The sequence below is a fragment of the Suncus etruscus genome, chromosome 1 (genome assembly GCF_024139225.1).
Source record: "Suncus etruscus isolate mSunEtr1 chromosome 1, mSunEtr1.pri.cur, whole genome shotgun sequence".
Taxonomy (NCBI): Eukaryota; Metazoa; Chordata; class Mammalia; order Eulipotyphla; family Soricidae; genus Suncus; species Suncus etruscus.
The window spans coordinates 44,689,932-44,706,183 of record NC_064848.1 but is presented as its reverse complement, the minus strand read 5'-3'; the positions used below and the strand labels follow the sequence as shown (position 1 = coordinate 44,706,183).

At 33.7% G+C, this 16,252-nt stretch overlaps 2 non-coding genes across 2 annotated transcripts; one reads left to right on the top strand and one right to left on the bottom strand.

The window, feature by feature from the left end:
- Window positions 1-2,653: 2,653 nt before the first annotated feature.
- Window positions 2,654-2,756, bottom strand: LOC126028665 (U6 spliceosomal RNA). Its single transcript, XR_007502458.1, has one exon. It is a non-coding gene; the product is annotated as a U6 spliceosomal RNA (small nuclear RNA).
- Window positions 2,757-14,715: 11,959 nt separating this feature from the next.
- On the top strand, window positions 14,716-14,822 carry LOC125995987 (U6 spliceosomal RNA). The gene has a single exon (XR_007491196.1). It is a non-coding gene; the product is annotated as a U6 spliceosomal RNA (small nuclear RNA).
- Window positions 14,823-16,252: the final 1,430 nt, after the last annotated feature.

Below are 16,252 nucleotides of genomic sequence, written 5' to 3'. Positions count from 1 at the left end.
TGATAAGTTTGGCTCAACACAAACAGTAATAACTTAATTATAAGTTATTAAAGCAAATTACTTAGGTAATTAGAATGTATAATGAATATGGTGAAAGGGTGTCAAAAGGTTTCTAAACTTACACACAGCACCTGAAGATTTCCGAAGGTGTGGGTGCAGTTATGAGAAGTGGCGAGTTAACTAAAATCAGTGTGGTAGACATGTCACAGCAAATTAAAGGAGAATTTTAAGAAGAAAGAATATAATAATAAATATATGTTAGGTATTCTTGCTTCTTTGCCAATTTTCTATAGGCAGCTTGCTAAAGTCATTTTGTGTTCAGTCTTGCCCAACATGTCAGAAACTGAAGCTGGTAATGAGGATAATCATAGAGACTGTGACCTTCAATGGACAGAAGCCAGATTCTTATTCTACTTTTGAAATGAAGAAAACAAAACAAAAATGTGCAGGTGGCTAGGCCATAGGGTCATCTGACAGATTATCTGAGTTACATACAATAATAATTGAATAGACTTGCAACAGACATTCAGATGAACCCATAAATGGAAAGTCACTGTAAATACAAATATTTGACCCAGGTTATGGCAAAGATTGTATTTTAAAGGGTGAAGGTGAGTGTATTTGTAGGTATATAAGCATATGGACATTTAAACAAACTCTAGAAAGAAATGGCACAATAAATAGTTGGGTAATTCTTTTTTGTTTTGTTTTGGGGCCATACCCTGAAGTGCTCTGCAGTCAAAGATCACTCCTGGAAGAACTCAGTGGACCACATATATTGCCAGAGACCAAACCCAAGAGAGCCATGTGCATGGACAGTGTCCTACCTCTTTATATTTCTCCTGTTCTGAATGTTGGCCTATTTTAAATAGTTAAACTAGTGGCTAGGAGCCTACACAGACAGAAGATATATACTTCAGTATATACTAAATTTTGTGCTAATTAACATGTTATCTATTCAATAAATAAAACAAAATTTTAAAGGAAAGTTTGTTACAAAATTTGGAATGAAAATAAAAATAATAGCCCTAAAATAACCTAAAGAGATACCAAAATAAGATTTATAATACAGGCTAAAAATCCAAGCCAAATTCTGTATTTTTATTTAATTTTAAACTGTAATGCTTCAAAATTTTAATGAGGTGAGGTAGAAACCTTTAATTTTATAGTGTAGAATGTATAAAAACATGGGACACAGAAACATCCAGGGATAAGATTTTACAAGGTCAGAAGGAATCATTCAATAATAGACCCTATCATTGCTTTTCTGTATAGTCCTTGAACCCAGAATAGTGTGTGTACAAAAATATCTAATTCTTCAGCTTTCATGAGGAAAGATTCCATCTTCCATTTACGGTTATTAACTTTGAACCATAAATCTTAGTCTGTATTGTACTGTTAAATGTTACCTCCGTTGATTTTACTGATTTCATATAATCATTTCCCCACTACATTAAAGAATAGCAATTTTATAAGAATTTACATTTCAAAAAATATGTTTTGCTTACTTTCATGAAGTAAACAAAAATGTCTACCCACATCTGCATGTGTTTTCCTTAGGTAATCAGGTTTCCTTGCACATCCCAAATATTTGGATGTTACATTCATTGGAATGTCTATATTGGCCAAGTTTTAGTGTAGGTGAGCATGTGATGCGCTGTTCTATAGATGAGCGTCCTTTCTAGGACTGGTGCCTGATTTGCATCAAGGTAGCTCAAACCCTTAACTAGAAAGTTGGTAGAAATGCAAATGAACAAATGAAGGGATGAAAATGTCTGTTTAATATTAGTTTTTCAAGTGTTTATTTGAATGTTTGGCACTGTTTTCTTGATGAGAAATATGCCATTAGAATTAGTTATTGTTTTTTATCAATAGTACAATTTGTTAAACATAATTTAAAGTCAGAATTTTTGAGAACCTGTAATTATACTTAAGCAAGGAATTACTATACTGTTTGGATTAATTTTAGAAATATGTGTTGAGCAAACTCATCACTAGCCTTTGTCCCAGCACTGAAAGGGGTGAAAATTATATAAAGCCTATCTTTGCAAAGAGTTCAAGCCAACTTATGGAGAGCAATATAATTAGCCTATATAATTACATTTGATAACAAAGGTTTCATTTGTGATCACATTCAAGTCAATGAAGCACAGAATTTAAGGGAAAATTGAAGATGTATGAGAAGGAATTAAGCAAGAAGGGTAAGTTAGTGAACAAGAATAAAGTCACAGAAGTTAATGTTGAGTAAACATAAAATGTTATTATTTCTTAGGATTAACTAGGTATTTGATTTTTATCATTGAAAAAAATTTATCCTGATGCTAAACTGCAGAAATTTCCAAATATTTCAAGTTTGGAAGTCCATATGGGGCTGGCAGGGTAATTTGTTAGAAATTTAAAACTAGTGGTTAATTCTGTGGGGTTTTTTATTTTCTGATATTATTGTTCTTGTAAAAGATTTATGAGAGGCAAAAATTTCCTCATTGGCTTGAAAATGAATTAAAATGGTGTGAAGTATAATATATGTGTACTCAAAAAGTGTTTTGATTGTTCTTTCTGTGTAGTCACCAACACAAGGACAAAGCAAGTTTCTCACATGGTAAAGAACCAGTGAGATTCATTTTTTATATCAAATACATGTGGCTTTATATAGGTTTTTTTTGAACGCTTCATGAATTTGCGTGTCATCCTTGCACAGAGGTCATGCTAATATTCTCTATATCGTTCCAATTTTAGTATATGTGCTGCCAAAGCGATAACTATATAATTTTTTTAATGTGAGCAATGCTTGTTTATAAAGAGAAAAAACATTCATATAGATATTTTCTTTTATTATTATACTCCTAAAAAAGAAACATATTCAGGGCCAGGGAGACAGTTCAATGATCTAAAGCACGTGGCTGTCTGGGATGAAATCCCAGATTTGAATTATCTCTCCAAGCACGATGACATTTGGCACTGGTGACTTCCACACAACTGGGCCTGAGCAGTACTGTATTGCTGAGTCTAATCATTGAACTATCTGGTCACATTAACTGGGTCAAGTAGTGACAGGAGTGATCCCTGTTTCCTGTATTGCCTGAACAGACAAAAAGAATGAAAAAAATGTAAAGAAAATGAGAAATGAGCATGCTCACAATATTCACACTATTAGAGAATTGCATTATAAAATGTAATTTAATGTGAATATATGTGTGTATCTATAAACATATGATATATTATATTTTCCTCAAATATTAATCTATGATTAGATAATAATATAAATGGATTGCTATACATTAAATGATATCAACATTTAGATGATATGTATTATTTATATATTCGCAAAAAGAGAAACATTTTTCCCTTTTTTTAGAAATGTTATTTTCAGGCACACAACAGACAGAATCACAGGATATAGCAGAACCCCAAGGATGAAAAGATAAAATGATAAATGATAAGGATAAAATGGTAGGATTATGATCTCTAAGATGATAGGATTCCAAGTGCTAGTTAAATAGAAATAAAAAGATAGTTTCAGGAACTGAAGAGTGGGTAAGACACTTTCTCAGCATGTGGTAGACTGAAGGTTAAGCATGGCATCAGAAATAATTCCCCATGCCCCACCAGGCATGATTCCTAAGCCCAGAGCCAGGAGTAAGGTCTAAGCACCATTGGTGTATCCACTTCCTCTCAAATGATTTTCAGAATACTATTCTAAATGCTTTTATATTATAATATCCACTCTTCAATCATCGATAATCCATATTTTCACAAATCTATTCTACTACCCAAGAAAGAATCCATAAGTATCTAGTTAACTCTATATGCCACACTTAGTTTTATTTTTTTGGGGGGGGAAGTGTTGGGTCACAACCTGTGGCACTCAGGGGTTACTCTGGGCTCTGTGCTCAGAAGTGTCTCCTGGCAGGTATAGGGGACCATGTGGGATGCCGGGGATCAAAACCAGGTTTGTCCCAGGTTGGCAGCATGCAAGGCAAACACCCTACTACTGTGCTATGGCTCCTGCCCCATATATACCACACTTTGTGTTGAAACTTAAAGAGACAATGATTAAGAATCAGGTGTCTCTATCCTCATAGCATGAAGCTCAATTAAGAAGATTTGAACCCAAACCAAATGGCCAAACTATGCATTTGTAGTTCAGCTGTTTAATAAAGATTTTCTATATGTAACTAAGCCTTTACACTTGTTGCATGTATCCCTGACACTGACAGTTGGTATTGTTCTAAAAGCGTATTATTTAGGCACGATATGGTTAATACACATACATACATTATAGTCTAGTAACAGAACATAAAGAAAAATAAGTCTATGTCATACTATATGAAGGTCCTATCTTTAGTAGGAAGTTTTGACTATTCAACTTTCTATGATACCCATCATCTTTTGATAATAAACATCATTTGAATATAATGCGATACTTTATAATTTAATTTCCTGAAGAAAAATTGTCTATTTACTGCAAACACTAGAAGACAAACCATAATCTACTTGAAGTTTATTCTCACTAGCAAGGTTACACCCTAATATCTTTAAAATGGATCATACCTATGAAGATTATAATTTATTATTATAATTTACATATATAACATTCTCAGAAGTTAAACATTCTCAGAACTTAAAGATAAAAAGTTAAAAGATGCCTTCCATAAAAAATGGATTAAAACTCAGGTAAAATTTTCTATATGATAGTCAAATGACTTCAGGGAAGAAGGAATAGTTTTGCTAAAGTTCTTAATTAGAGAAAGATATAGTAGGAAGGGTGGACAACTACCTAATATATGCTTGACTTATATATAGTCCATGGTCTAGCCATAATCAAATTTTCCTTTTAAAGATCTTACTCTATTTTTTCAGTCAATAGGTAATGAAGTTTCTTGTGTTTGCACCTTCCTTTTTTAAACATGAGTCACAAATAATCCCTAGCAGAGGGTAAGAAAATTTGCAAATCTACATGTAGTCAATTTTATCTGCAATTTCAGAGGCACTTTAGAAACTTTGCCTAGCTCTCAAATTATGAATTAAGAATTATTTCTGCTTTTTAAATGAATTTTAAATGCTTGATATTTATAAAACCACTCTTAAAATTAACATCACATAAGTAATTTTCCAAATAGTTAGTCTACACTATTTTTTTAAAAAAGGCTGACCACTACAGAAGGGGAAAAACATCTGGCATTAAAATCTTGTATCAAAATCTCACAAACATGACAGTTAAACACAGGACAATTATTTTTATGGTGAATACAAAGTCCATGTTCTCTATTACATCTCTCAAAAAGAGTGTGTTTTATACCACCAGTTTCATCCACATTATAGTGAGTTGCATGATTCCATCTTTTCTTACAGCTACATAATACTCCACTGTGCATATATGCCATAAGAACTGGAGGGTATTATATTAAGCAAAAGAGAGGAGAAGGGGGAAATACCAGATAATGTGACTCATCTGTGAAATGGAGAGGAATGAAAACAAGGGAATACAAAGTACAGAACAATGACAAATCCTTGGCCTTAGATTACAAAACTGATTAACAAGCAGTGGAGTTGGATGTAGGAGGGGAAGAAATAAATATTGAGCCAGTGGTGACAAAGAGACAGCGATCAAGGATCATGGGCATTTTGATGGTGGTGGTGCATAGTAACTTTGCATACCATACCATAAACTTCAGTTCTACTGCAACCATATTACCTAAATAAACTGTAATAAAAATGATTAAGTGGGTTTTTTAAATAAATCCACTATCTTAACAAGGTTAATATAACATGCATTTCTATCATAATATATTTAAATATTCTCTTTTACAAGGACAAATTAATCAGATGATTCCAAACATCTCTAGCTGTGTTTCACAGTGAAAGGATCCCCGTTCATGAAAATGAAAATTGAGGATATAAAAAAAACTGTGTTCTATCTTTAGTGAGCTACTAATAGGAGACATATATGTTAGGTGAAATTTGGGAGGATTCCCATAACCCCTACTCTTTCCAGTTTCTCAGAGATTAGACAGGTATTTGTGAACTTAAGACTTTTCCTTTTGGCCAGTTACCCAGCTCTGAACTGCTTGCCATGTTGAGATTTGTAGTTTTCAATTATCTAAATCTCTTTTTATTGCTTCTTCTTTTGCTCTGTACCTCCCACAGAAATATACCTTGCCAACAAATCATCCACTCCTGTGTTGTTTATATGGAGGACATGATGGGAAGTGCCAACAGGTCATGCTCAAAGGGTGGAATTACTCATTTCTTTTCACAGTACTGTGGTTAAGTTTAAACCCTGAGCTGTAGCTGAAGGCTGACCTGATGAAGACCACATGAAAGAATAGACAACATTATCAAATGTTTTGTTGCCTCTAGAAATAGGACAGTAGACTCTCACATTTCTGTTGTAAAAGTTCTCCCTCTATAACGTTTCTGCCCTTTATATCTTTTATAATTTTTTAAGTTAGGATTGAGTAGAGAGTACAAAAGTTAAATCCAATGCCTAGCATGCACCTGTGGCTAATGCAATATTAGTTTGAATCCAAGCATTGTATATGGTTCCCTGAGCAGAAGGCCAGGTATAACCCAAATCTTGAGTACTACCAAAAGTGGCCCCAAAACAAGAACAAAAAAAATTCCACTTTTTTAAGGTTTAAAAGATTTTCTTATAGCTCTGACATTTTTGGTATTGGTAAAAGAAGAAAGAATGACTATGCTTTTGATGGCATATGGGGTTTGGTGGAGTTGAGAACTTACGAAATAAGTAACAAAACCTAAATATTCATCAGTTACTAAGGCCCAGACAAAGTGAATGTTCCAAATAGACTCATGAGATACAAGCGTATTCTAGAAAAGAAGAATTTCTATGGTTATTTGATCAATATTAAAGGCTGTAAAATATCCCCCACATATTGCAAATATAGTCAAATGAGAATATTTCTAAACTTTTAAAGAACAGAACACTAGAGCACAGTTAATATTTGATTTCTCTCACAATGGATTCAAGCTTCTATCTTGAATATTAAACTTCTTCAAGATGGCTGAAGGATGATTTAGACTTGTAAAATCTAGGAAATTTAAAAACAAAACCAGGATATCATTCTAATTTACCTCATTCTTTATTGTAATTATTCTTAATTTCCAGATACAAGTGTGGATGTAGTGATTTTATGTGCTTTTTGTTAAGACACATTGCCCCAACAGTTAGATGGAATAGATGAAACTTGCATCTACGGTGCTCGTGCTTGTAACTTTAAAAGAATTTGTGGAATTTTAGAAAGAAACTCTAAAATAGAAAAATCACTTTGGTCTTTGTACATATATTTCACATTTATTCTACAGAATTCAAGTAGACCTTAGGGAATTATTTATAGTTTATAGAATGATTTTTAGTAAAGGCTTTATTGTTTCCATGAAATACCTTAATCCACAACAGAACATGAGTCTGACCATATTCATTTGATGCACTTCCTTTGCAGTGTGGCAGTGCTTCTCGCACGGAAAAACACACACACACACACACACACACACACACACACACACAAATTCAAGCACTATAATTACAAACAAATGCATTGAAAACAGAATAAAATATTGCTTGTCATTGTACGAATCAAAGTCTTATTTTACGACTCAGTCTGTAACAATGACTGTAGAAATGCTTTCTCCAAGCTAAACAAGTGCTGAAAAGACTGCTGCTACTACTTTAATATTTTGATTGAAATAGCAAGTTCTATCATTGATTTGGGAAGAACATGCTTACAAGAGAAGATATACAGTCTGTTCATTTTATTTACAGATCATATGTTTTGGCCACTAGACAACAAAACACACAGGCAACCCTGTGCTGACTCCACCCTGCTGGAGTTATGAGCCAGGTAGCATCATACCAGAAATCCAACTTCTTGAACATTGATCAATAGAATCAGTCAGATGCCTATAGCAAAATTAATGTCCTTTGAACTTTGTAGTAAGTCCAAAAATAAGCCACTAGGCCCACCTAAGTTTTCATCTGCAGAGAATCTAGCTATCTTTGCTTTCAGTAAGTAAAATATCACATATCACAAAATATCTCCCTCACCAAAGCTACTAAGGGCAATCTTAGTTTCTAGCTTTACCGTATTTGACCAAGAATCAAGCTATATATCGAACTAGATGACAAAAATTTAGAAAGCATTTCTAAAAAGGACTTTTACAAAATAATCTCTATATACATGCAACTGCAACTCTTCTATTAATAGTTTAGAGACCACGAGTAAGTCAGTATCTCCTATGTAAATTGAATGTCACACTATCACTTCATCCACCAGACTTATGGGGACAAATCAATGAAAAGTATGTGTATGTAACACAACAGCACTGAGAAAACCTAGATAATATCAGTGCACCTTCAAAATACAACATATATGTAAATTAACACATGGAAGTCAATAATATAAATATTAATAAATATTATTTCCTGATAAAAACCTGTGATAAAACTTTATTCCCTAGATTTTCCTTAATTTCTCCATTTTCTACTGTGATTTTATATGAGCAGAAAATATGTTATAGAGGTGTGCATCACCAGTTTCTGTAATAGGTAAGCATTTCTATGTCCTTTCATGTCTAGAGTACAAATGCTACTATACCATTCATAAAAAACACAGTATTATTCTACACATTTAACAACATCATAATATTAACCAAGATCTATGTTCATAATTAGTGAAAACTGGATACCATAGTTAAAGAAAAAAATTAAAAACACATCTAGTTAAAGAAAACCTATGATCTGATAAGAGCTGGGAAGATACAATGCAAAGTAACCAGACCTTGCCCATGGTTGATTCTTAACACCTCTTCAGAACAGAAAAGTGATCAAAAATAGTTGTTTAAATAGCTAATAAAAGAACAATGAATGAAAAGGTAATCAACTACCTTTTATGGTTTTGGTTTTGTTTATCTTGCTTAAAAATGACTTCAAGAAGCAATGCTCAAGGAACATGATTCAGAATGAGATAAGAATGGTTGACAACAAAAAAAATGGAGTACATTATACTATTATTATAATATATACTTGTTCATGAAATCATAAAATACCCCAGGTTTTTATAAATTAAAACAGTGTAATAAATAAAGCATATTGAACTATTTTTCCATAATTTCTGAAAACAAATGCATCTCTTCACTGAAAGAGCACAGAAAATTAACTTTTCACAAATCAAAACAACTATGAGGTACCATCTCACACCACATAGATTGGCACACATCACAAAGAATGAGAACAAGCAGTGCTGGTGGGGATGTGGAGAGAAAGGAACTCTTTTTCACTGCTGGTGGGAATGCCGTCTAGTCCAACTTTATAGAAAGTGATATGGAATTCCTCCAAAAACTGGAAATTAATCTCCCTTATGATCCATCTATACCACTCCTAGGGATATATCTGAGGAACACAAAAATCCCTTCCTCAAACCTATATTCATTACAATGCTATTTACAATAGCCAGACTCTGGAAACAACCAAGATGCCCTTCAACAGATGAATGGCTAAAGAAACTGTGGTACATATACACAATGAAATTTTATGTAGCCGTCAGGAGAGATGAAGTCATGAAATTTCTCCTATACATGGATGTGCATTGAATCTATTATGCTGAGTTAAATAAGTTAGAGGGAGTGAGATAAACACAGAATAGTCTTCAAAAGGACTATATTTTAAGACAATAGAAGTGCACTATAAGGAGCAATAAAGTAGATGTGTTTTTTTGGTCTTACTGTAGGATATCTTAAATGGGGACACATCAAAGCAGGGCTCACCCCTTGTACAACTGCTCACTTGAAGTCTCTCCCAGTGAAGCAATGCCAACACAACAAGAAATTCTGAAATGCCATCTTCACATGGAAATAAAGAACAGAATCACATATTTAATTTTCACTTAGCCTTAGAACAAAATAAATTTTTCAAGTTATAGCATCATGTCAAAACATATAATGCCTGGGAAGAAAGTAGTCATGCCAGAGCCAGGAGAAAGACTTTATCTGGATTACATGAATTCTATTAGTTTTCCCAAAACTTATATGGAGGAGGATCAAGAGGAAGAGCACATGCCTAGTATGTGCAAGGCCACGAGTTCCTATGCCTGGCACTAATACTCTTCAACAGTTACAACCCTGGTGTTTTTTCAAGGACCGCCATCCCTAATTCCCTCTGTGGCTGAGTTCTGCCAAAAGTGGCTACTACTTTTTTTAAAACCCTATCAGGAACATTTTTAGTTCATACTTTAGAAACACAAAATGATAATGACCAAAGAGGTTGTTTATACAAAATTCTACGTAATTCAGCTATTTTATGTAAGCATAAGTTTAAATATTACTAAGAGAAAGCATACCTCACCCAATCAACATATAGTAAGTATCTGTACTTCACTACCTCTAGATGACCATGTTCTTTTTCTTTATGGTATTCACCTTAAATAAAAAGTATGTATTTGTTTGTGTGCTAATATTTTCTGCCTACATTCTGACCTAGAAAATAAGTTTCAGACAGCAAAGGGTCATATCAGCAAATGTCTGCCTCTAGACCATTTTTTGACTCTAGTGACAAAAAAAATCAAGAAATATTAAAACAATTGTCACTAAATGGAGGGTAGAAGATTAGGAGGCTAGGAGATAGGCAGTTAAACTATTTCTTCCTAAAACATGAAATACTGTCTTTGGATCTTGAACTAACTTGGAAATGTTGGGCAAAGTTCATCAGAGAAAAATTTGGAAATTACAGTTTCATTACACACATTTTCTCTACAGCAATGGATGCAATAAGGTGTAGAACTGCTTAGCTCTATGCTGCATTTGTTTAACCAGAAAAAAGCATACTAGCAGAAATAGAAGAGCTTGTTTAGATACCATAGATATGAATCATAAAGCAGACAAACGTCACTCTTGTTCCAAAGCTTCAAAACAAGAACTTCTTCACATAGGTTTTATTCCTGGCATACCAGATGGGTAATGAGTTGATTGACATGCCATTTAGATATACAGCACAAAACAAAAGATCTGTCTCTGAAGAATGCCCATTTCATGCATGCATGTATATCACATGTGTATAGTTTTCAGTATCCTTTCATATTTCTTATATTCTATGAAAGTCTAATTCTTTTTTTTATTTAAATTATTTTTATTTTGACCAAAGTGGATTACAAATCTTTCACAGGAATATTTACGTACATAGTGGGAAAGTCTAATTCTGGGACTAAAGATATACTGCTTAAAAGAACCCTTGTCACTAATATGATCCCTAGAGGTTTTAACCATGACCAGGTTTGCCAGGCATTGATACTTTTCCCTTCACTGACTACTTCCTTCCAAGTGGTAGTACATCAGCTTCTGTCTTGCAATACCAAGAAAATGCTGACCAGGTTTTATATTTTTAATATTTATTATTTCTCTAGTTTGGGAATCATATCTCTTGGTATTAAGAAGTTACTACTGGCTCTATGCTTAGGAATCACTCCTGATAGTTCTCAAGGAACCATTGTATGGGAAGTCATGTATAGTCATGTATAGCCCTGTGCAATTAAAATACTCACTATACCTACCCATGCTACTATCTGGGAAGCCCCTCTGTTATTTCAAAACACTTAGTTTATGGCACTATGATTCTACATGATGATAATGTTATGATATTTAAGATATATAAGAAAGAAAGGAAAAAGAAGAAGAAAGAGAAAGAAAAGAAAGAAAGAAAGAAAGAAAGAAAGAAAGAAAGAAAGAAAGAAAAGAAAGAAAGAAAGAAAAAAAAAAGAAAGAAAAAAAAGAAAGAAAGAAAAGAAAGAGAAAAAGAAAGAAAGAAGAAAGAAAGAAAGAAGAAGAAGAAAGAAGAAAGAAAGAAAGAAAGAAAGAAGAAGAAGAAAGAAAAGAAAGAAAAGAAAGAAAGAAAAAAGAAAGAAAGAAAGAAAGAATGAAAGAAAGAAAAGAAAGAAAGAAAAGAAAGACAGAAAGAACGAAAGAAAGAAAGAAAGCAAGAAGGAAGAAAGAAAGACAAAAGAAATGAAAAGAAAGAAGACAGAACATAAGAAAGAAAAAAGAAAGAACAAAAGAAGAAAGAGGAAGAAGAAAGAGCAAAGAAGAAAAGAAGAAAGAAAGAACGAAAGCGAAAGAAAGAACGAAGAAGAAAGACAAGAGAAAGAAAGACAGGAAGAAAGGAAGGAAAGCGAGAGAAAGGAACGAAAGAAAGAAAGAAAAGAAAAGAAAGAGCAGAAAGAAAGAAGAAGGAGAAAGAACGAAAGAAAGAAAGAAGAAGAAAGAAAGAAAGATAAGAAAGAAAGAAAGAAAGAAAGAAAAAGAAAGAAGAAAGAAAGAAGAAAGAAAGAAAGAAAGAAAGAAAGGAAAGAAAGAAAGAAAGAAAGAAAGACCGCCCTACCCTCACGAGAGGGAGGGGCGAGGAAGGAAGGAATGGGAGGGAGGGAGGGAGGGAGGGAGGAAGGGCGTGGGAGGGGAGAGAGGGAGAGTGGGAAGTGAGGAAGGGAGGGAAGGGTGAGGGAAGGGAAGAGGGCAGGAGAAAAGGGAGGGCCGGGAGGAAGGTAGGAAGGAAGGAAGGAAGGAAAGGAAGGAAGGAAGGAAGGAAGGAAGGAAGGAAGGAAGGAAGGAAGGAAGGAAGGGAGGGAGGGAGGGAGGGAGGGAGGGAGGGAGGGAGGGAGGGAGGGAGGAGGGAGGGAGGGAGGGAGGAAGGAAGGAAGGGAAGGAGGAAGGAAGGAAGGAAGGAAGGAAGGAAGGAAGGAAGGAAGGAAGGAAGGAAGGAAGGAAGGAAGGAAGGAAGGAAGGAAGGAAGGAACAAAGAATTGAGATCTGTGGATATCTGTTATAGACATCTTCCTGAGATACAAATTTAATATATTTATAAACTATCTTTTTATTTTATTTGAGCGTCTTACCTAGCATTGCTTAGGAATCACTACTCCTAACAATAGTCTATGGACCATACAATTGCCAAGGATCAATTCCAGGTTTCCAACAAACAAAGCATGTACTATATTAACCCATTTGAACCAGTTTCCTGCTCCCTAAAATTTTCTTTCTAAAACATATTTTATAGTAATTTTAATTTATATTAAATATTTGATAACTAAAAAGACTTCACATATATATCACATATATCACATAAAATTTTTCCTATTAACATCTAATGTTTTGACAGAACTGTTATCATTTAGAAACTAATGGTGACTTTTTAAGCTTTATTCCCACTTTTTTTGTATAAAGTACAAGTAGAATGTGATGATAGAAAAATTGTAACTGACTACAAATAAACAAAAAGTATACTAATAAATAAAACAAGAACTTTTGTTCAAGAGCAGCTCAATGATGAGTCACAACAGATTGACAAATGCAATCATATTACACAATAATCACTATCAAAGAAGCACTATTTCTTTTTTATTTGTTTTGCTTGTTTTTTGGCTACATCTCGGGGTGCTCTTCCTCAGAAATTACTCCTGGCAAGTTCAAAGAACATATGGGATGCTGGAGATCGAGTCTGAGTCAGCCACATGTGCTATTGCTCTGGCCCGAAGAAGCACTGTTTCTAAATCAAAACTCCAATAACTCTTTCAATAAGAACACAAGCATCGTGATGTGTGAACTCCTTATTCCTAAAGAGAACGACTCTAACAACTAACTGATACTCTGTTTCTCTCACTCATTTTTCCATTGCTCCCTCATCTCTTAGAGTTACATGTTTGACCTCTAGTGGAGGGCACACATCATGATCTTTATTGCCTTGGCAAGTTGTAGAACTATTTCTTTCAATATAATTAATTCTGACCATTAGACCATAAAGTCATATTTTTTAATTCTTCTTTACCCATGGCCCACTTCTGGTCATAACAAAATTTATCATGCTTGCCTCTGCTCTGCATAAATTTGTGTACAGCCTCTCAAACATCATAAGTAGCTTTCTTGTCCTACATTTGCCACCAAGATGTGAGCCCCTGATACCCAATGTACTTTCATTAGAGCACTGAATTTTAGTACATTATTTTTAATATACAAATGTTAATAATTCTCATCTTCTCCCCTTATTTCTGAAGTCTTAAAGGAAGGTAGATATCCTATCTCTAGAAGCTATCTAAAGAGAACATTTAAGACAGTGCTTCTCAACCTCAACCATGATATTTTGATTTGGTTACATTCTGATTAATGATTTAAAATGTGTAGCATTTTGCAGCCCCTACACCACTAGATGCCAATAACATCTCCCCAGAAATTGTGACAACCGAAAACACTTGCAGACATTGCTAAGTATTGAGGGATATTGTACAACTATGCAGGACTGAAAGCCACTATCTTATACTTTCTTTATTGCCATTTTTCATTACTTAATAATTACTTTTAACCTGTTAATATTTCCCTTATGACTATTTCTCTTGCAAATAACTGGTATTTTCTCATTGGCAAGATTCCTACAGGGACAGAGCCTCCTTGTGTCCTTTGATTTAAGTTTCACCCTCATCAATTTTATCAAAAGCACCATGGTCCTAATATAGTCAGTTTCTATTTAAATCATCTCCCCAAATTCCTTGTCTCCACATTATGATTAAATTTGACCCTGAAACTCATCCTTGAATTAAATTTTCAGGAAGTTTTTTTTTTCAATTCAATAGCTGAACCCTACAAAAGAAACTCCAGCATTTACTTTGACCTTCAGAGTCCTCTAGGAATCAGAGAATTTACCACAACTAGAAGAATACTATCGTGCTCGCTTCGGCAGCACATATACTAAAATTGGAACGATACAGAGAAGATTAGCATGGCCCCTGTGCAAGGATGACACGCAAATTCGTGAAGCGTTCCATATTTTTTTTACATTAAATAATTTTAAGTCACAAAAAAAAAGAAGAATACTATCTACCAACTATATGTCTATGTAAAAGCAATTTTTCTTTCTGATCCTTGATTTTTTCTTCTCTTTTAAGTAACTAATTTTCTTATAGTTATACCATATTGTAAGGGTACACATAATATAAAAAAGTTACTGTGATTCAGTGAACATTAGAGCCTATTATTATTATAATTATAGTTTCATCAGTTATATAAAAACAGTTGCATAAGATAGTGAATCTAGTATAATTTAGTAAACTATATATTCTATTGTCCTTATTATATAGTTCTGTTAATCATTTACTAAAAACTAATTATATAAACTATTGAGTTTGTCAACCTTATTTTCTATGATGATTACCACATAGAAATACAATACCAATGTTTGTGATTTTTTTTGTTTTATTTTTTGGTCACACCCAAATGTGCTTGGGCTTACAACTGGCTCTGTGCTCAGGGAACATTCCTGGTATTACTTGGGAATTATATGTGGTGGCAGTTGAACCCAGAGTTGGCCACATGCAAGGCAAGTGTTTAACCACTGTACTATTGCTTTGGCCCATATACTACCAATTATACTACCATATACTACCAATATAGCTTATTTTAGCTGATTTGGTCACCAAAATACATATCACAGAAGGGATTATGTTAAATTTCAAGCCTACTCAACAAGCATAATAGGTCATATTCTTAATAGGAAAGAGTTTAATCCTTTTTTCCTCTTTTTGCTAACTAAAGTATGCATGTGATGTCTGGAGCTGGAACAGCCATCTTGAACCACTAGATGGAAATCATGCATTGAGGATAGAGGCTCAAGACAGAAAATGAAGGTATGTCTCAGGTTTAAGAGGCTGCCACAAAAACAGAAACCATATAATCAGAGACTCTTATATAAGATAAACTGCAATTTACCTAACCCACTACTAAGGATCTTTTCTCTACGGCAGCAAAACTATACTTTAGTAATACATCTTCTTTATTAGATGTGTGTCTTTCCCAAAATTTAGCTTCTTGCCACTTCCTTAAATATCCACTGGGTTCTGTTTTGATTGACACTGACCCTAAGAAAGAATCAACCAAGAAACATAATCCAGGAACAAGACTATTCACAAAGTCTATGAATAATACTTCCTTTGAGATGTTTAATTACACAAGTCTTCTCTAATAGCTTTCTAGATTACCCTTTTTTTCTCTTTAATTAAAGATATTTTAACTTTAAAATTGTTGACTGAGATGAAAACTAAAATTTTATTATTTGTGAATTTACTTGTACCATCAAGACACAAAATAAAAATGCTAGTTGGATGTCCAGAAAACAAAATTGCCAGATTATAAAAGAGCTAGAGTTCTGAAGTGCCACACTACTTTTCTTTAAAGAAAATAATGCAAAGTGTAATAATATAAACAG